The following is a 22,730-nucleotide window of genomic DNA, read 5'->3' on the forward strand; positions in this document are numbered from 1 at the left end:
TCTGGCACAGCTAATGTGCTGATTGTTGTCTTACCATAAACAAGCTCCACTAACTTTCTGAAGCTCTAAGGTAGCTTTTTGGCCACCTTTCAGGCTTGGCCAAAGTAGTGTCTAGTTTCTCTGCAGATGAGGCAACTAAAGCCCAGAAATTTGGAGACAGGATCTCAAGAGATGACAGTATGTTTTAAGGTGCAAGGCCCTAACTTCCAGGTACCCGGGTATCTGCAGAAATAGCTTTGAAAATCCACGCTTTGGTCATTAGAAGTCTTGGAGTAGAGAACTCAAGAGCTGTGACATCTTTTAGTCAACAGTAATTGTCTTGTTCTCAATCATAGAAGATTTTAGAGGCCTGGAATGTGAGATTTCACCTTTAAACTTCTACATGCTATCACTTACTCCTAGGAGAGCCATTAGTCATGACACCACTCCCAGACAGAACAGAGCAGGGACTTCACTGGTTCACTTTTCTGCCATGTCATTAAGCATGGGACACAAGTGGTTTTTATTTCTGGCACATGAATCCAAGGTTATCAAAGGTTAAACATCTGCCTTTCAAACAGGTTGCTGACCACTGAATTCAAAGACTGCCACTCAACCATGTTTGCAAAGGCTGAATTAGAGTCTTCCAGTGTTCAATACTCGTGAATAAGCTGTCTCAATTGGCTACAAAAAACCTTTCTAGGGAAACTAAGGCCATACTTACACCATGAAATAGGGTTCTGGATTCTGCTTTGAGGTAAGGCTGACCCAGGTTGACGGAGTGCACCTCTGGAAAGCATTCAGCTATATTCACAATGGATGGTTACAGGCTCTTTCGTAAGGACAGGCAGGGTAGAAGAGGTAGAGGAGTTGCACTTTACATTAAGGAAAACCTTGAATGTATCGAAGTCAACTTCAGTGATTGCAACTGCTCTATCAAATGCTTCTGGGTTAAAGTCAAAAGGGTCATCTCCAAGCAGGACCTCACAGCGGGCATCTGCTATTGACCTCCTAACCGCGATGCTGATGCTGACGAAGCGATACTTGGGGCACTAAAGCAAGCTTCTGGCCAACAGAACCTGGTCCTGATGGGTGACTTCAACTACCCAGACATCTACTGGAAGAACAATATGGCACCTTGCATGTCATCCACCAAGTTCCTGGAATGTATAGAGGACTGTTTCCTGATACAAATGTTAGATGTGCCAACCAGGAATGAGGCACTGCTGGACTTGCTATTCAGAAACCGAGAAAATCTGCTTTGTAATATCTCAGTTAGTGATAGCCTTGGCTGCAGTGACCACAATATTGTGGAGTCTGGGATCCTGCTGAGTGTGCTGAAGGTCAGCTCTAATACAAGGGTTCTGGATTTTAGAAGAGCAAACTTCAGTTCACTCAGGGCTCAGCTGGGAGGGGTTCGATGGGAAGCTTCCATGGAAGACAAAGGAGCTAGTGAGTGCTGGGAGTTCTTCAAGAACTCTCTGTTGGAAGCATAAAGCCAATTTATCCCCTACAAAGGAAAGGGAAGTAAGCAGAGCAAGAGGCTCCCTTGGCTCAACCATGACCTCCTGGGTCTACTCAAATCCAAAAGGGAAGCATACCAGAGATGGAGAAGTGGAGGATTATCCGTCGAGAGCTACAAGGGCATTGCCAGAGCATACATAGATGCAGTTAGAAAAGCAAAAGCCCAGCTCGAATTGAAACTGGCTGTAGATGTCAAAAATAACACGAAAGGTCTCTTCAGGTATGTCAACCATAAGCAGAAAAAGAAGGGAAACATAGACCCACTGTTAAACGGAAAAGGAGAGTCAATCACCAACAATGCAGAAAAGGCAGAGGTTCTCAACACTTTCTTCACCTCTGTCTTTACCCGCACTGTTGGGTCCCAGGCTTTGGTAACAAAATTGCCGGTTGATCCAAACACCGACCCACCATCAGTGAAGGAAGACTTAGTACATTAATTACTAAAGGAGCTTCACCCCTACAAATCGATAGGCCCTGACGCCATCCACCCAAGGATGTCAAGAAAGCTGGCTGACATCATTGCAAGGCCACTTTCCATAATCTTCAAGAAGTCATGGAGAATGGGGGATGTCCCAGAGGACTGGAGGAAGGCAAATGTTACCCGTTTACAAGAAAGGCTTGAGGGAGGATCTGGGTAACTATAGGCCCATCAGCCTTACTTCAATCCCTGGGAAAGTTATGGAACAAATCCTCCTGGGGGCCATCACAAGTCAAATGAAGCACGTGACTGGGAAAAGCCAACACGGCTTCACTAAGGGCAGATCATCCTTGACAAACCTGGTGGCCTTCTATGACAAAGTGACTTGCCTGGTTGACATGGGGCAGGCAATGGACATTGTCTACCTGGACTTCTCCAAGGCCTTTTATACAGTTTCCCCACATTCTCCTCCTGGAGAAATTAATGCGTTATGGCCTAGACAAGTGGTCTGTGCAGTGGGTGGGGAACTGGCTGACAGACTGCACCCAAAGGGTAGTGGTAAATAGCTCCAAGTGGCAACCTGTCACAAGTGGAGTCCCCCAGGGATCAATATTGGGCCCAATGTTATTCAACGTCTTTATAAGTCATCTGGATAACAGGATCAAGTGTAGCCTGATGAAGTTTGCGGATGACACCAAATTCAGTGGGGAAGTAGACACTCCAGAAGGGGGAGCTGCCCTGCAGGAAGATCTGGATAGGCTGGGAGAGTGGGCCAGCAAGAACCTTATGAAGTTCAACACGGAGAATTGTAAGGTCGTGCACCTGGGAAAACATAATCCAGGAGTGCAGCATGGACTGGGATCCACCTGGCTGGAGAGCAGCTCTGTGGAAAGGGACCTGGGGGTCCTGGTGGACAGGAAGCTCAACACGAACGAACAGTGTGCTGCTGCGGCCAAGGCGGCCAACAGGGTGCTGGGTTGCATCAAAAAGGGCATCACCAGCAGAGATAAAGAAGACATTATCCCACTCTACTCAGCGCTTGTCAGGCCACACCTGGAGTACTGTGTACAGTTCCAGTACCCTCTATGCAAAAAGGATGTGGGCAGGCTGGAAGGGGTCCAGAGAAGGGCCACCAAGATGATCAAAGGACTGGGAAGCCTGCCATATGAGGATAGGCTGGGAGAACTGGGTTTGTTCAGCCCTGAGAAAAGGAGGCTCAGAGGGGATCTCATCACCGTGTACCAGTACTTAAGGGGTAGCTACAAGAAGATGGAGACTCCCTTTTTACAAGGAGTCCCATGGAGAGGACAAGGGGGAATGGACACAAGTTGCTCTTGGGGAGATTCCCATTGGACACAAGAGGAAAATTTTTCACAGTGAGGACAGTCAACCATTGGAATAATCTCCCCAGGGAAGGGGTTGACTCGGCCACGTTGGACACCTCCAAGAGTCATCTGGACAGGGTGCTGGGCCGTCTTGTCTAGACTGTGCTCTTCCTAGAAAGGTTGGTCTAGAAGATCCCTGAGGTCCCTCCTAACCTGTGATTCTGTGATTTTTTTTTTTGCACTAAACTTAAGCTTTGCTCTTCCTAAGGCTTATAAGACTATTACCTCAAGTTTGTCATACGAAAGTGAAGTGGAACTGATTCATTCTGGGGAAATTATGAAGATGCTTGCAAAGGCATTTTCGATCTAGGTTTGTCCTGCTTGGAGAGGAGCAAGGAGAGAATTCAAACCCAGGGTGGTGCTATGCTCCATCTTTCACAGTGAGAACAGGATCTGAGTGTGTTCTGCCTCACAGCACTGGAGTTGAACTCTCTCAGCCTTGTTGAGCCCCAGGCTCCAGTGCCTTTAGTTCAGGCCTATCTCCAGCAATCATTCCCAGTGTTTGCAAGCTAGGAACAGAGCTGCCGCTATTCACGGCATGCTGTCACAGCCTAAGCCACGGGCCTCCTGCCTTGTGATTGCTGATTTCAGTTCATTTCTCTGATTTACAGTTTCCTGATTTGCAGGTTGTTAAAATACTTGTAAAAAACACTGGTCTGGAAAATGTTTCTAAATAATTATGTTGATGACTAAAACTCAGGCTGAAAGGGCTTTAATTCATAGCAGCTTATACAATAAGGGAGACTTAGGGAGAACTTTTATTCTCAACTCATATTTTTAATGTTTCATTCATGTTCATATCCTGTACTACAGACCCCAAAGTGAGTTTATATGGCTAAACTTTAATTCTACAGTCAGGAACTAGTTCATTCTCTGGAAAAGCTTTCTTAGGCAAATAAATTGTTCTCTCTGAAGGTTAGTGTTGTGTTTATGTTCCGGAGTGCTTGTGGGGAATTAGAGTCCTTTCCCCTTTGGAAGGGGATTGTGGGAATTGAAAGGTTAGGATTAAAATAGGGAATCTAAGCACCAGTGAGAAACTGAGATCAAGAGCGTGCCCCATTTACTTGCTGCAAGTAAAGATCACAACTAAGCCTGCGCTAGGGGATTTGTGCAGTACAGCCTAAAACATCCTGGATCTGCAAATGAGCAAGACACATCGAAGACTATTTTGATTGTTACCTTTGGTGCTGAGAGGAGAGAGATCTGTTGTCATTAGTCCAGGCTTATGTTTAGGCCTGCAATAGTGTCATCACAAGTCTCAAGTTTCTTATTTAACCAGTCCCAGCTGTGTGCCTTCAACAGAACTAGAAGCTGGAATTAACCATTGAACCTCCCAAAACATGTGACTGATTGACTCTATTGTAAGGTCTGGTTAGGACCATTTTGACGTGTCTCCTTCTGGAAAATGTCTTAGTTAAAACTCTTCAGAAATGCATTTGTTACTTAATGCCAAGACAATTCAGAATATCCTGAGTGAGGCCAGGATGGAAGATGGGCTTTACCACATCCTAGGGGAATAAGTTTAGTCTATTGTGAGCTGTTTCAGGTTTTATAATGACTCTTAGCAGGGAAAAAGCTTGAGATTCCCAGTTTTTAGAAAATGAGAGAAACATTATCTGCTCAGCTCTGTTTGCAACTCATATGTTATTTAAAGGCCTCTGCTTGCAGTAAAAGAAGTTAACACAAATACCTGACTACATTCAAACAAGCCTTAAGCGGGTGGAGCATTTTCTGCATTAGTGTCATGTAGAAGTGGAAGAGTTTGCCTGTCAGATGCAGGCATCCCTGAAGTAACTGACACATCTTCATGTAGTGTTGCAGGCCAAGGCGTGGATGTGCATGTGCTCCCATGAAACACAGCAGGCACTGCCTCAAGGTGCCAGAGGCTGAGGTGAGAGTTTATTCATTTACAGAGAAACAGAACTTCTGGAGGTCTTGCTAATACAGAATTTCTAAAAGTTTGGATCTTGCTTAGCAGCCTAATGTATTAACAAGAGGATTAAAAAAATAAAAATAAAAAACCCCAAACACCCAAACCCTGGCTAGTTAGTGCAGGTGTCTGCTTGGTCTGCCAAAAGGCAGGCATGCGGGAGTGTGCTGTTTTCAGCTGAAACCAATTACCTTGATGAGTGAAGTAACTAGGGCTATAAAAACACTGTTTCCTGGTGCATTAGAAACTCAGATATGCCCAACATCTGCATTTGTTAGGATAGATCTAAATGAGATGATGTACCACCTGCCATGACTCTTTGTCAAATAGTGCACCCTCCTTGTCCCGCTGTCAGGAAACATTTGTCAGCCAACATTTGTTTTGTTTCATCCTTCTACTTCTTATCACGCCCCCTTGGGCACAACAACGGCATGCTAAGACACCATGCTAGCTTCTTGAAGGCTACTGTAATAAGACAACCTTGTAATGTGATCTTCTGCAGGTAAGGAGCTCCCAAGCTGTGGCTTCCCTGGCCATACTGAAACCTGTTTTGAGCCTGCAAATCCATTGTATGGTGTTGGGACAGTTTATGGGGTCTACTACCACATAGTTTATCTGAAAGTGAAAGTAGGGTCTGGGTTAACTGTAAAACACTCTACAACCTTTAAGTGTGCCACATAGGCAGAACCACATGCCAGCCTTCCTTGAGGGGAGAAGAGTCAAATGATCCAATCCATTACACTAGATCTAAACAGTCAGAAATCAGGAGTTATAGGCTTATGCTATAAGTGCTCTGGGGCAAGTGTAACTGAGCAGAGTTGCAAGCAATTAGCTTGGAAAATGGTATATTGAAGGAATGTCCTTTGGTACTCTATTAAATTACTGAGAAAAAAAAAATTACTCTATCTGCTAGAGGAATTGATGAGGCAAAGAAGAAACAAGGTCTTGATCAAAAACTTTCATTAAATTTTGGCATGTAAAACCATAGAATGGTGGATGATGACCTGGTTCCGGGAGGGAAGAAAATAGGACGCTTTAAGAATTGCCATACCATTGCTACAAAGGTTATGATGGACAAAATGGAAAAAAAGAGCAACAGCTTATTAGTAACCTAAGGTGAATTTGGAAACTAGATGTGCATATTTCTGAGGGACAGATGTGTTATATGTGATACTTGCAGTGGCAAATGAACTGATCTGCTTGAACACTCTGAGATCAGCAAATTCTACCCTCTCCTTTAGCAATTTCCACAGCTGCAAGCAGTTTAATTTGTAGTTATCTCCTTGTGTGCAAGTGTGGGTGAGAATATGGAACTAGTCAGTTTTAGGTTGGTGGTGTGAGTCTTACCACTGAAGTAGAGAAGTCTGTTCTGCTTTCTGTTCTACCAGAACTTTTGCCACTTATATACCTTAAGGGACCCCTTAAGGAACTACCAAGGATGCAGCACAGACTTTAAAAGCCATTTCCACTTTCTTATTAACATGTGTGAATATTTTATTTTATTATTTCCTCTTTGATTTTATTATTGTTGCATATTATTCAAAAGCAAACTGAAGAAGTCATTTATTACCCAGGTTTGTTATGGTTTTTAAACCTCTAACAATTTAAAGCATCATGAAGAGATCCAGATCACACTCACAATAGGGAGAATTCTTAATGAATTAAAAGAATTTGTCTGCCAAGTCTGAACACCACTATAAATGGAGAGTAGAAGTCCATGTGGAGCTGTAAGGTCAGTCATGGTTCTGAGAACCCAGTGAAATTGTGCTGTAACTACTGACAGAAGCACCTCAAAAGTCTGCTAGCTTTGCTAAGGCTTCCTGCCCTTTCCAGATGACCTTCTATAACCAGGCTGATGACCTCCTGATCCTTTTCTTCGTACACTTCCACATCCTCCTGATACTTTGGGTCTTGTTAGAAAACAGATGTTCCTGGAGCACTTGACATTCTCACTTTAAACACTGGCAGAAACTAGAAACTGGAGAGAACTCAGAAATAAAAAACTTTTTTCTTGATTGCACCTGATCATTCTTGAGCCTTGACACTGGGGACTAAGATTTGGGCAAGGATCCAAATTGGCTCTTCCCCATGAAATCCATTCTTAGGTCCCAACATGCACATTAAGGTGAGCATTAAGTCTAGCGTTTCAGTTTCAAACCTCAATTCCCTTGCTTAGGTTCTGAGCCAAACATTTGCTAGGGGAGAGACATGTGCAGCAGATGAGTAGCCATCTTCCAGAATACCTGTTTCCACTAAATGTATGATGAACTCGCAGATTATACTGAGTGGTTCTAGATGTTTTTGTCCAAGAGACCAGCTAATTAAGCAGCAATGTGGCCCCCACCTTGACCAAGTATATGGTTTTTGCCTAGCATTCTTCATAAAATATTGCCAAAGCGCAGGCAGCACCATGTGCTGAAATTATTGCCCATGCCATCTGCATTTCAGTCAGCCATTTCTTCAGGTCACAGACTAACTCTAGTTAAGTCTTCTGGAGGAGTTGCTTCAAAGGATGTCCGAAATGGGAGAGGAATATGGAAGGTGGCTCAGTAAAAGTCTGTACCAAAATAATGCACTCTGAACTATATAGTCTAGGCTGTATCTATAGATACCTAAACACATTTTTTTTTCATGTCATGCTTCCCTTCCCCAAACAAACCTCTTCATCTTTTCCACCCAGAGACAACTGCATTTGACTGTTTACAAGATGCTTGACAACTTAAAATGCATCTTTTGTGCTGTAAAGGTTTTCTAGTACAGTGGGCTGTTAAGCAAGCTTTTAATGGCTTCAAGGATCATCTTATCAATGGGGAAAAAAATAAAAACGCTGCTTGGCAGACAAATCATCATAACTTAAGATAACTGTGATTTGAGTAACTGGGAAGCTTTCATTCAGTCAAGCAGATGGCACCTGATAAGGTTAGTACTTATTCTTAAAATAGGCTATTGTCAGCTGTTGTCCAATATGTATGCATATTGGATATAACCATAATGCTTCTAGACCTCCAGGCTCACTGAAAGAAATGTGAATCCGTAGGTACTCTTATGTCTTGGCTACAGACTGGTTCAATATGAACTGAATGCGCCATCCAGACAAGGGGCTCCTAACCAGGCCATCAGTAATAAGAGGTTGAAGTTGGGGCCTTTGGAAGGGAAAGCAGTGAGCTCTGGTGCACTGGTGTTACAGGTGAACAGGAAAGTTAGAGACTACAGGAAAGTTATTCTCCTTCTACTGCCCTGCTGAAAACAGTGCCCCACAGATTAGTTGCAGGTTATACTTATTGCTGCTTCTGAGGTGGCTGGGTTGGGGTTTTTTCCACTTTATCTCACCTGCCAGACTTAGGCCAGTACCACTTCTGGGGGCGGTGGGGTAACAAACCATCCCAGGAAACTGATTCATATGAAAAAAGCAGATTTTGTTTAACCAGCAGAAAACACAACTGCTTGTATTGGCATACCTGAAAGGCAGTGTGGAATGGGCTCACTGAAGCTTGTGCTGCTGTCATGGTCAGTGCTCATTGCCTGGGGGCCTTAGATTTGTCAGTCAGGTGGTGGCAGTAAAATCTGAAGTAAAAAGTGCTTCCATTGTGTCAGGCTGCTCCTGCAATGGGAATTCTGCACAAATCATGGCAGTGCTCTGCGCCAAACATTCTGTAGGAATAAAAGGCAAAATAAGTAGTAAGTGACTTAAGTGATGCTACTGGCTTGCTTCAAATTATTCCAAATTAAGTCATTTTTGAACTTAAAACCTTTGGTTTAAAATAAACCAGAGAGTCATCAGGGAAGAAAAACCTGAGTGCCATGAAACCTGAGCTGTGAGTTCATGGATATGATTCATTTTCCCCTTTCCTTTCCATCTATTCAGGGGCCAGCCAAATCCATCTCTTACCTGGCCTTTCTTTACCCTGAACTCAGAGTAATGGGAAGAACAGAGGAGTTGATGTGACAGAATGTTTGTAGAAGGCTCTGCCATAGATGTCTTGTGAATTGTTCTTGATATTCTTCAGCTGGTATGCTGTTTCTTTGGGTACAGACAGGTATATTGTAGTGGTACAGAACTTGGGCCTAAACAATATGTCTGGATGGTATTAACATGGGGTTAGGACAATATCATGTCTCCCCATTTCTTCTAAGCTAGGGATGGAGAGACCCCTCACACACACCCCCCACATAAACACAGCCCCTCCAGAGTATGGCATGAACATCTGAAGGCCCTGTGATTACCATTTTTATTGTTGATGCTCACTTTCATCATGTCTAACATTTGCTCTGAACAGACTACTTCTAAGAACATCACTCTTCACAATGTGCATGGGCATTAATCTTCCAAAGAAGAATTTAAATGGCAGGGTGGACCTTTCAAGCTAATATAAGGGAGGTGATGCCCTGTCTGTTTTTAATTAGAGCTAGCTTTCTTAATGAGGTAATGCTCTGTTGGGCTGGGTTATCTCTGAGAAGACAGGGCAACAGGCGAGCTGTTGGGGAGGGACACTTGAAAAACATCACAGGCAAGCTGTTTAATGTTAGTGCTATCATTCATCACCCAGCCTCTTTGGAGAGCCTGACAGATGGAGCATGTCCTGTGGGGGCTCCATCAGCCTCTGGCGTGCTGCTTAATGCAATTTAACCAGATGTATCAAAGCGGCAGGCGAGACCCTGCTATTTGGACAGCATTTATAGCATCCTGGGCAAATAGTCAGGAAATGTTCAATAATGTGCCTTGCACAAGTGTGGCAAGAATCAGATTTTTAGAATGACGGGTTGCCAAGAGAAATCCTGGCAGAACCTCATTCCAGTTTTTAGTCACATGCTGGTTTTGTTGTTATTGTTTGAGGGTTTATTTTTTTTTAAAGGCTGTCTCAGTTTGAGGTTTCCAAAGACCAGATTTAAGGTGACTTGAATATGCCCATCTGGTTTCCCATCAAGTGGACCAATACATACAGCAGAATCGCTGGCCTGCACACGGACAGCGTGGATCTCGGCACCAGGCCCGCTGGCACACTGCATTGTCTTCCCAGCAGACAGAGAGCAGTGCAGCGCTGACTGTTGCAGCAGCCCCAAATGCTCTGCTCACGATGCAAAAGGGATCAGTGCTGTTTGGGTAAACAGAGAGCAATTACAGACAGGGAATTTAGTGGGGACTCTGGCTACATCTCTTGGCTACAAAATGGGATCCAGCCTGGCACACTGACAGCTTCCGTTACTGAATTCAAGAGGGGCTCTGCAGAGTACAGTTCAAGTATACCTAACTGTTTGATACTTAAATAATATTAATTCCCAAATTTTGCAGTCAAACCTTTTCCCAAAAATTTGAGTATACCCACAGATCTGGCTCTGGTTCTTCCCCTGGGGTATTGGGTGTGTGAAATGTCTCCATCAGTTACACAGCAGAAGGATTGCTCTCTCAAGAGAGCAGAGCCTGCAATAAGGAAGGCAGATACCCTGGGGAAAAGGGGTTACTACTCAGTGTTCTGCTGCCCAGACCGGTTGCCACTGCTGCTAGCTGCCACAGAAATCCTGGCCATAAGCCACGTGGGTGCTGAAAGCAGATATGTTTTGTGGCACTGGTGTTTTGCTGAAGTCTAAAACTTCTTTGCTGGCAATGGGAGAAAACTTTTTTGCTTTAACAAGGTTAAAGCACTGCCCTGTGGGCTACTGGCAAAAAGACATGTAGCCTCTAGAGGGGGAAAAGCTCCAAAGGGCCTGGAAAGGGAAGAGGTGTGATATGTATTTTCAGTCTAAAGGCCAAAGCCTCATTAAATTCCCAATGCAGAAGCAAAGCTGTCCTTTGCACCATTTTTTTTAATTATTAGTTTTAGCAAAGTTTTCCTCAAAACCACCTTTCTGAGGATACCTCCACTTCTCCTGGGAGCCAGAAGTACAGCCTTGGTGAGGGACTGACATGCAACCCAGGCACCTCCCCATGTGCTGTGGTGTCAACTTCACCTGTGAATTCAGCTTTGGCTTGGGGCTGCTGCATAAAGATGTAAAATCCATTTGGGTCTTGCAGCCTTGGAAATCTCTTTGATGATGTTTCCAGCAACAGAAATGTAGCATGTGCAGAGCCTTGCATCCTGTTGCTAATAGGTCTGCTTTTACACCACTCTGCTACACTTATTAACTTTCATTTACATATTTTCCAATCATCTTTTTAACATGTGATGAGATGACCATAAATCCTGGAGAGTGAGGAGAGCAGGGTATGTTGGAAGAACAAGTGCTTGGGGCTCAGTTTAACCCTTCAGTTAAAACTAGGAAGGCCAGGTCCTGAGCAGCTGTGTCCTGCTGTTAGCCCAACAGAGACAGATTGCCAGGGAAGGGTAAATGCTTCAAAGGGAACAGATTCTCTTCTTGTGGTATCCCAAAACAAATACAAAATTTGGTGCTGCTGCCAAGTCCCAGAATGCAAATTAACGCAGAATGGGGCATTTGAAATGTTTCGCTAACAAGTACATGTCATGGTTCTGCATTGATATTTAGCTGTTGAGGAAACCCCATCTGTGGATTTAGCAACCCGGCTCACTAAACCAAATGGTTTTCCCTGTTCACGATATATGATGAAGCAAAGGAAATCTGGTGTGGCTTGTTAAGGCAGGACAGAATGGGGACAGCTGGATAGTGTATGTGAAACACCATCTCCCACTGCACAGAACAAGTGCTCAGCAATATCCAGAGCCAAGCATTCCTATGATGAAACAAGCGATTATTGGGGAAGGTGGGGTGGGAATGTACCGACACGGAATTTCTAGGTTTGAGTTCTCCCCCTATTACCCTTGTATTTCTGATGTCTCACTAAGAGAAACGGTGACAACTAGAAAGATTGTCCAATATATATTTTAATATTTTTTGTATGTATATACACATAGTTGCTTCCAATTACCCAGGAATAACTGTTTCCTCTGTTCAGCCAGCTGCATAGATGGCTGAACAATCTGTCTGTTCAAACATATTTCAGTCAACTTTCTGTAGCTGATTTGGCAAGAATTTTTCTTTCTACAACTGGATCTCCTCCAGTAACAACTTAGCCTTCTGACTTTAGGTCATGGTTGTATGACACTGAGGGATTCCTTTCGTTTGTCCCTCTACAAGTAATGACAGGAAAACCTAAGGACTGTTGTGCCTCTAGTTGAGAAGGAACAGTTTAATTGTTTGTGCCACTCATCCAGGTGTCAGTTGGTTTTACACCACAAAGCAGGATGGATTATCTCAAAAACAGGGGCCTGGAATGGCACTCAAGGGTTCAAATCCTAACACATGTCCTGGATAATCACCTATTTTTGCATCTGATGGTATGGAAGTAACTTCTTACCCCAAAAGGTTGCTGTAGGGACAACATCCTGTTATGACTGGAGAGCTCAGAGTAGTGATGAGCACTAGGGGAAAGAAATCTCATTCCCAGGCAACCAAGCAAGATTGGGAATAAGATCTGCCAGCAGCAGCAAGGGTGAGCAGAAGGGGATAGCCATCAGGAAGCTGAGGTCCACTCCACCTTTCGCAGTCCCACCCTTTTGTGACACCTCTACTCAGACTGTGGCCATAAAAACTATGAAAACCTCTAGGTAGGTTACAGCATAGGTATTTTACATGTGTAAATTTATCCTGCTCTCACTAAAACTTCGTCTTGGAATGACAACCATTAGCAAATGTTTCCCATGCGCCAACTAACAGGCTAGAAGAAAATGTGGCCTTGATTAGCAACTGTTAATCAATTTCCCTCTCAATTAAATCTTGTTGTTCCAAATACAGCATGAGACCACTCAGTTTGTAATGTACCAAACCGTATGTTGCTGCTCTGCGTGAGGAAACCAAACCCCAGTCTCCAAGGCTGTTGTCCTAGGGACTTTCACAAGCGGTAAAATGCTATTTTCACAAGATCAGCACTTTAATTTTCTGCAGCCATTTCTTTGATGACTTAGGGCAGATGACTTAGGGCAGTCTGCTGGGACTGAGTTTGATAAGGGCCCCTGATCTTAGTAATGCAGCTTAATCTCCAAAAGCTGGATTTCAGCACTACCTAATCGCATTGCGCTCCTTTGCCTTTGCCAGTCCATTATGCTGCTGCCGGCTTCAAAGATTTTGGTGGCATAATGACATCTTCAGACCTATCTTTACTGTATTTCCAAATTCCCCATGCAATCCTGTGTCTCAGAGCCTATAATATTATTTTAATTGCCAGTTCACAGCTTTGGGGGCACCTTCCTTCATAACTTCTGCTTTGCTTGTAATGATGAGATCTCTTGCAGATGCAGTTAATCAGAAAGATTACAATCACTCTAGAAACACCTGCATTGGAAATAAGTCTGGTTTTTATTACTATGAATTCCTAACGCTGACAAGCTCTGGGAGGAGAGGATGGGGGAAAACCCAAGATCCCTTTGCACAGCTGGAATATAAATGTGAAATTTTCTTCCCATTTATTGTTCTTCTGTAAATGATTTAGCTGCTATTGATCAAGATTACCACCAAATAAAAATCAGAATCTACTAGCTTGTGGTGTTTTGTGTACACACTCATAAAACAAATTTATGTCTCCACCACTGGAACAGGCCATACTTTTTACTATGACATGTACAGAACTGAAAGTAGCATTCATTGACAGGGCTCAGCCAAAAGCATTCAAGAGCAGCAAGGATCCCATATTGGAACTCCATATTGCATATGGAAGACAAAATAATTTAGTTGTTCCAACAGCCCGCATCTTCTTTACCCTTATGATATTAAGGACAAATATAAAAGACTGAGCTCATTAGTTGTAATGAATAGGTAAAATAGGAAGCACAGGAGTCAGAAGTATTAAGGGAGCAGAACAAAGATGTGTGACTGCAGGGTAAAAAGACATTCTTAAGCCTGATGCAAGTACTTTGAGTCACATTCCTATTACTATGAATCTGTGCTTGCTAACTGTTGGGTAACACTGTTCAAGAAATACTAAGTTTTCAACAAAGTCCTATGGTGGTAAAGGTGACACAGTGTTTCAAAAACCCAGTGTTCAAATTACAGAAGATCTTGGGATCCTGAAAACTGGCAAAACAAGAAATAAAATGCCATCCCTTACAGGAAACTGAAGGACATTCACATCCTTCAAGGACAGGCTGGTAACGGTCTAAGAAATAGCTCGAGGTGTTCACATTTATTAAGGAATGTTAATCTACTAAAGTCTGCAATTGTCCCTGGACACAGAGATAGAACTGTTTAAAAATTAAATATTACATTTAAAAGCTGTGGAAGATGTTCACAATTTTTCTTATTTTTTAAGAAGCTGGAACGTGCTGCTTCTACAGTGATCTACTAGCACAGGAAAAATCAAAATGTCTCACTGTCTCCAGGACCAAATTCTCAGTCCACACAGACTCAGTATGAAATGCTTCCAATCCACAACATCCTGCTTCCTCTCACTGGATAACAACTCAAACCCAATATATGCTCAAAGAAATTATATAGTGGGGGATAGTCTGTCCCACTGCTTCTGCAAGAGTTACAGGAAACAATCTCTAATGCAAAAGCAGAAAATGTAGCCCCTTTACTGACACCTGATAACAATATTTTCTTTTACCTTCTCTAAGTTCTTAGCTTATCTACCTTTTCAGACCCACAAGTCATCAGAGACTGGGCTGGCACGGTTACTGCCTGGTTTTAAATGAAGGTATTTCTCATGTATAGCCACGTAGCTTCTATTCATTTAAGTAACCTGGAATTGGTATTAGACAAATAAGAAAAGGAATGGCCTTATCAGAGAAGATGCTCTATTAATAGGAAGATGACACTTCATATTTTGAGCAGAGGTAGTATTTAGGGACAGATCCAGCAAACCACTTAGGTACCTACAGTGCAAGCTGGATGGATTTCAGATATCAGAACCCAAGAAGATAAGACACAAACCACATGTAACCAGACATCTCCTGAATTCTGCATTAAAGAGCCACCCAGTGAAATATGTACAGTTTCAAGAAGGACCACTGGAAAACAAGGGAATATCTTCTGTGGATAGAGTAGTGTTCCCTCTGGCCCCAGCAGCTTCAACGGAAAAGCTGGAGAATCCCCTTCCCTCATCCCAGTGATCTTCCAATATGAAATGGAAGGAGGTGGATTGGAAACCCTCAGGGCTAAAGAAGGCCTAAAGCACACCTCTTCCACTTTGCCAAGTGTTGTAACTTCAGGTCTGTTATAGAGAAAGCTGTCACTACTGTGACCCCACCCGGCTGTATTTTAAGAGAAAGCCTGTCCAATGGAGCAACACAGCACCACCATGCAACAGACCACTTTGGGCTGTAAAGCACAATCTCATAAAGCCTACAGTTACTACAGGTAACTCACCTGAAGTAACGTGAGTGAAAATATTTCAGACACCCTTTTCTCTTTGATATTTCTCTTGGCAGCCTTTCACAGCCCTCTCAGCAAGATGGCTGATGTCAATGCTGGTTTTGGGTGCATTCAGTGCACAACTGAATTCCTAATACACATTAGAAATGGTGACACAGAGTTGCTCGCTACATTGATAATTGTTTAGCTGCCACTAATAATCACTCATTCACTCACAACCAAGCTCCACTTCTTCCTGCCAGAGCACTGTCAAGGCTGTATTACTGAGGAGTGTCTAAACACGGGCTGCAGAAACAGAAGGACTTTGCCTAGTAGGAGATAGGAGGTCACTGAGGTAACAGTCATTGCTGACTTCAGTGTACTTAAGTCAAGCTTCGCCTGTAGTTAAATATACAAGTCCTTTGCCCTTTAAGGCTTAAAATAAACTTGTCTTAAACTACTGCATTGGCTTACATTACAAGATAAATTATGAAAAATAAGTTGGCCTCAAAGCATAGTTTTGCTTAGCTGCTCTGGGCATGAACCATTTCACTTGGACTCTGTTTTCCAGACCACCTATCTCCCTCACCAGGAGGATGAAGAGAAAATAATCAAGAGGGTCTGGAGCCTATTTAGACAACTGGCCAGCTCCTTGCGAAGAGTTCCTTCTCGGTTAGAAGAGCGAAGATCCACCACAGAGGGAAAACAAAGTCTGCTAAGGCTGAACATGGTAATGGTGCAATGGTATGTTACTGCACAGAAAGGACCAGGGTCACTGTTAACCAGGAAAACAGCATACAGTCAGGATCTAAACCTTTCTTTCTCCTATCACATCCTCCTCTCTTTCACTCGCTCTCACCTTGTCTTCTTGCTGGCCTTTACTACTACATTTATATAAGTGCTGAACACGTACACAGTATTGCATACTACAACTCTCATCATACCAATCACTTGACAATGATGATCCCAGTGCCCTTTATAAGACCTGTAAACAATTATAGTTGAAATTAATATCAATCCATCACTATAAGCTCTTGAACTTTACAACCAAGCAACGGTGACATATGCATCCTGAATCCTGTCTAATAGCACGATCTAGCTGACTCAAAAGGAGAACTGTATTAAAACATAGTACTGTAAAACACAGCATGTCATATATCAGCTCTAACAAGAGGGACTAGTAAACTACAGAGACACCTTTGTAAAGGTATTATTACACTGTTATTGAATAGTGCCTTTCAACAGCAAGTCAGTCATCAGCTCCCTTAAACTTACTGGACTGGAGAAATACAATGTTTCTAATTCCTGTTCCCAAACATGGCCCAGGGTTGGGCCAGTCCTCCCAAGTTTTATGACAGCTCTGCAAAGGTGACCCACTCCTCTTGATCTCATCAGCAAACTTCCATTAATTGCCTTCCTGCTACCTCCGTTGATCACTACAGGCAACTCTAAAACAGTGAACGGGACCGACTGCACCTCACTTAGATTTAATATGCACCCTACTTTGGGTTTGTGCCTAGACTTGAACTACGAAAAAAGAAAAATTAAAAAAGAATTTATGATCTCATGAACCTTGAGAGCAGAGGCCCTTGAGCATCTTGTGAATGACAGCAGCACTCTTAAGTCTGGATCCTAGCCTGCATTTTCAATCCAAGAGGACTGAGCGATGTTTGGAATTACATAGCGAGGAATCTAAACTAAACCAGGTGTCTTCCCAGTTTTGCCAAAAAAATAGTTTGACACATACTAGCTTATAAATAGATGGTTCTGCCAGATCAAACAATGATATATTACACTGACCACTCAAACAGCCCAACAATGAAGCAATTTTCATGAGGATGCAATACTTTTTTACTTTTTAAAATTGAAAATAATAAACAGATTGGCTTGTATTATCATGAAAAATGTGCTAAAGGGTAAGGTCTGTGAAGAAAAATCTGACAAGTCATAGGTCATAAAAGTTTCAGTTCAAGCTTGTTCATATTATAGTGAAGTAAATTATTGCTGAAAACTTCTTTCAAAGAGTTCTTTCTGATTGGGTCTTGGTTTTAAGATGAGAAAACTCTTTAAATGTGAGCTATTTCCATTGTTCGTGAGCAATAAACAGCAGGCTGAATAGAAAAGCAGAGACCACAGGTCATTCCCACTGGTGTAAAAGAAATGCTACACAGTGTTTTCTTCGAACCACAGAATACCCTTTACCTAACTGTTTCTGTATACGTCACCTGTCCATGCACAGGCACCTAAACAGGGAGTTTTCAGCATCATACAAGGTTCTTCCTTCTTGTGCAGGTACAATCCATAAACCCAGCTGGCACTTGGGAAAATCAGACTGGCCAATGCAATACTGACTACAGCACAACCTGGCAGTGGTAAGAACACTCTGGGAGTGTAAGTCTTTTTCTAAGATTTAACTCCCTTTACTGGAACTGTTTGCCATTTAATTCTCATTTCATTCTTTCTTGTTAGAAAGACTGTTCTGATCATGATGTGTGGTGTTTCTCTCAGGACAAAAGTTAGTTTGAGTGGAGATGTGATGTAGATCAGTATAGCTGCATCAAACCTCAGGACCAAAGAGTGCCTTGCACCTACAGTGTCTGAAGCAGAACTGCTCAGTGCAAATGATTCATCAAGAAACCTCTTTTCCCTGGTAGGCTCTGGAGAGATGCCTGAATATGGTGAAAAGGAGCTGACAGGGAACCAGCCACACTCAAATGCCTTCCAGTTCATGTAAAGATGCAGAGAAAATCTCCTCCCCAAATTTAATGTCTCTGGGACCCTTCCAGTCATGTTGTTCCCTTCTGACAGTCTTCCAACTCCCTGGGACTTTCTGGCCCTCCTCAATATTCTCCTCTGCCTCTTCCTGCCCCAAGGACAGTTCTTCTCTTCTCATCCTGTTCTGCTTCCGCCTGGGAGGTTCCTGGGGAAGAGGCCGCAGGTGGTGCAGTGTGTGCACGGCTCAGCCTGTTGCTGGGATATGCTGCCATCAGCTGCACCTCTCCCTCACTCAGACACCCGCTGGATCCTTTCAGACAAAGATTTTATCCAACACAGCAGCCACAACTCTCCCCCCGTGGCTGTTTCTAGCAGAGGCCCACACTCCAGCATGTGAAAGTGGTCTAACACACAGCACATACTTTTCCAGGCTCCACTGCAGCATCGGGCTTAATGAAACACTTAATTATCAGACCTCAAAACTCGGGATTTCCAAGTGAGACACACGGATGTCCTGCATTGAGGCCTGGCTGTGCAATCCTTCCTCTACTGAACACTTGCTCCTGGAACAGGTAAAACTAACAGGCTGAGAAACAAAGAGGCTACATAAAGTATGCTTACTGATAGGAATGAGGCCATGCTGATAACTTGTTCTGCCAGTATAAGGAAAGCCCGGTTACAGGATCCAAATAGCTGCTTGGCATCTGAGAAACAAGGAACTAAATGAGAGACCAGAAACCTAAGCATTAGTCCAGGAGTTAGAATAGGAAATACTTAAATAATTCCATCCATTGATTGAAGTAGTCTCGCCCAGATAATGGATATCTGGCTGGAAGAGTCTGGCATGACTTGACACAAGGAATGGATGCAGACAAGGAGACACCACTGAAAAGATGCCACTGAAACGGTGGCTCTCGGCCCCCTTTGCACTTTCAGAACAGCTCAGTGAAGTGCACCAGCAGCTCTCTTCCAGTGCTGAGGCATGGGACCAGACACATAGGGAGCACTAAATTCTTAGGTTCCAGAAAAAGTTGCATGCTCTGGTCCAAAGAACAGGCACTTCAAACCATGGTGGCAGTATGCAGGTTTCACAGTATCCATGTCACAGAGAAGTACAGGGGATTTTGCAGTACTGAGCATTTGTTTCGTACTGAGCACGATGATTCATCCAGAAGTCAGATGCACATTGTTTCTCCCTCCCAGCCTGCCAGCCACAAAACACTCACCAGCTTTCTTTTCCATTACAAATTTAAGATCTACCTGCAAAATACAAAAAGCCTCCAGCATGACAAACATGCAGAACAAGAGCAAGAGAGCTTAGGGCTGTCACCACTGTCTGTAAATCTCTCTGGTAGCCGGGAATTTGTGAGGTGGAAGGTTTTCAGTACTGATCTGCTCTTATCTGAAATGGATAGTACGACTCTCTGAATGTTTTTATCAAATCTGTAAAACCAGTAAAACACAAAAGTTCTGGTTAGAAGAACTCTTTCAGGGCAGACTGAAAAAAAAGGAACTATTGCCGGAGAGTATCTGGTGTTGATCACATGGAGAATAAGTACTATTTGCCCAGAGAAAACAAGATTTTTCCACTAACCTCTTCTTCTGCTTTCTCAGCAAATTTTTCTGTATTCTCTAGTCTGCGGTGCTTCTCTAGCCAGTAAATTCAATATCTTGTGAGATCTAGAGAGAACAAAGTGAGCATTAGGCAGACAAACAAGGAAGGGGTCAATTATTGTATTAAAATCCCCAAGTGCGTTGTTTTAGCACAAATTTCACATTTGCTTGTGCATGCTTTTAAGTGATTCCTTATTTTGTACCTTATAAATGGGCACCAGATGCCAGAGGGAATGACTGAAATTGCAGTGAAACTCGAGATCAAATAAGTTTTACCCTGACCTAAACCTACTTAAGAAATATCATACATGCTTCTCCCCACAAAGATTTAACAACAAAAAAACCCTTTCTCCTAATTTGTCACCATAAGAACTTGACAAGGAAAAAGAGTACACACAAACTGCAGAATCTCAAAGACTTTGTCACTCCGGGTCACTCCCCTGTTAGGGCACTAAAGGTCTGGAATTATCCTTTTCTTAAAATCACAAGTTGGCTTTCCTTTCCCAAATTCAAACATCCAACAGCTGTAAAAATGGCATCCAATCAACTGCTGACTCTGACAATCCTGCACCACTCCTGTTCGCATCCATCTGTCTCCTCCTGCCACGCTGCAGCACATCAGCAGTGCAGTGAGGAGGTAGGGCAGAAATTCGCTTGCTACCAATGCGTGTGGGCCAGTAGCCAAGTGATTCCGCTTAACAAGTTGGCCACAGATCCACCTTTCATGTAAAAACATATGGAGAATTAGGAAACTTTTTAAATTAAATAATTCTACAATTGATGTTCTTCTGGCTTTTTTTCCTGACAACTTTTTTTTCCAATTTTTAATTAGAACCACTTTATTTCTCTCCTTTTAAAGTCCTCCTGGATTGAGTTAGTTGGATCAAAGAACAGCAAGGTCTATACAAGTAAGATCATGTTAAGTTACTGAATGATTTTATGAACTATATGGCTGCCTGCAGTGTGGCTAAAATTTCTTTTGCCACCATATGAACTGAAGACAGACTGCAAGTCTTTCATCAGACACTGCTTTCTAAGAAAAAGTCCTTTTAGGTATAATCTGTTGCCTCACATTAACTCCAGGCTCTCTCAAAGAGTATTCCTAACTACATTTTTAACAATTTGGGGTATTGGAACCAATCTTCTGCTCTACCAGAGCACAGTCATGAAGCCAGGGAGCTGAGCCTGACCCAAGGAAGGCCCTACACAGCATTCTAGAAGGCATAAGTCACCTCTGTCTTGCTTTAAGCAAAGAGCCACTGGTTTCTCCTCTCCAGAATGTCAAAGGAGTTTCATTTTCCCACACCTTGGACCAAAAAAAATGTTCTTTTCTGCATTTTCCCCTTGTGTGATGGAACTGTACTCCTCTTCACAGTCCACTGATTATAAACTTTGAATCAGATGTGCCAGCTCCTGCTGCCTTTTCATCCAATAGCTAGTTAACTGCCAGCACAGAGTACTTCCAGCTGTAACCCACCTTAAAGGACAGAAGCCTCCAGTGGTTGAACAAGCATCCATCTAACCCTTATAGATGTAAACAAAAGCTGCAGTTTGCATCATATTATTCTAAGCTGAAAGAACCAGCAGCAAACCACCACCCTGGGTTTTGTTCCCTTAGGGCAATGGGATACAGCTTATCTCCATCAGTCAAGAAAACAGGAAGAAGAAATGGTATGTGGGCATCAAACTTCCAATTTCAGTATTGGCCGACGAATACTATGACAGAAGTTTCTCCTGTTAGGGAAAACAGCAATTGAAAGGAAGCAACAGAAAAGGCAAGAGAAGTTAGAAAAAATGGAAATTGCTGTATCACAGAGTTCTGACGCAGAAATGATTGCAATGTAACAAACCACCACACACCAGCTTCTCTCAGTCCACATGCACACTTATATCCATGGGGGACCTTTTTTTCCAGATATGGGGTAGTTTTCCCACAAGTTAAAGAGAAAAACACTAAATCTAATTATTGGCCATTTATTGTGGATTGTCACAGGGTCAGAATATACCAATAGCAAGTTATTACTGGGCAGCTGACAGATGCTTGCCTGTGTGTCAAAGCCTTCAGATAGAAGCTGAGCTGAGTCCTGTTCCTTTTTAAGTCAGCAGAACTTCTCTGGGATCTTTCACTATGTCCTAACTAACACTGCTCTTTATGGCAACCTTTAACTATGAAACATGTCAAAGTTAGACACCTGGTTTATTAACACAGCCCTTAAAATCGGGGTGGGGTTCTTAATGCCTTTGAAAAGCCTGCTCCACATTTTGCCATGTATTTGGAGAGTGCAGAAGCATAGGAAGTAAGTTTGGAAAGTCACTTATGTGATCTCTCACTAAAACTCCAAGGTACTATTCAATAACCCAGCCTTTTGGAAGTTTCTGCATGCTGCTTACAGGACACACTTCAGCCTTTTGACACAAATAGGAAAAGTTATTTGCATCAAAACTGGATAGGTTGGAAACTTTACTCTTTCTACATATAATACATAACAGAATAACTTCCAGAACCGAAGTTGCTGAGGGCGAAACCCTGTCAGTGGGAGCTTTGCCATTTGCTTCATTAAAACCCTAGTGTGGCCCTATAAGAACAATATATACTTTATAAGTACAAGTTAAATTCAGTGTTGTTGCATAAAATATTTTCTCTCCAGCTGACAGCACAGGAAAATTATGTCTGCTGTTGCACCTCTATATTTGTATCCTATATGAAAGTCTTTCAGACCATGCTGTCTTTCTTGTCGGGTGGTGGGCTGTGTTTGTCAGCCCACAATTTTGCAAGTGAGAGTGATTAATTTAATACTTGATCTTAACAGGCATTTGAATTCCACACCCTGTTAAAAGACCTCTTTATTCTCCTGCTTAGGTTTTG

General features: G+C 42.8%; 1 long non-coding RNA gene across 1 annotated transcript in view; it reads right to left on the minus strand.

Moving 5' to 3' along the window:
• Positions 1-22,730, minus strand: part of LOC142059121 (uncharacterized) — a 104,482-nt gene that overhangs the window by 54,186 nt on the left and 27,566 nt on the right. Inside the window, exons 3-4 of the long non-coding RNA XR_012661213.1 lie at positions 19,845-19,930; positions 8,695-8,887 (exon numbers count right to left, since the gene is read on the minus strand). This is a non-coding gene — a long non-coding RNA (uncharacterized LOC142059121). The remainder of the gene's footprint in view (positions 1-8,694; positions 8,888-19,844; positions 19,931-22,730) is intronic.

The sequence above is a fragment of the Phalacrocorax aristotelis genome, chromosome 6 (genome assembly GCF_949628215.1).
Source record: "Phalacrocorax aristotelis chromosome 6, bGulAri2.1, whole genome shotgun sequence".
Lineage (NCBI taxonomy): Eukaryota > Metazoa > Chordata > Aves > Suliformes > Phalacrocoracidae > Phalacrocorax > Phalacrocorax aristotelis.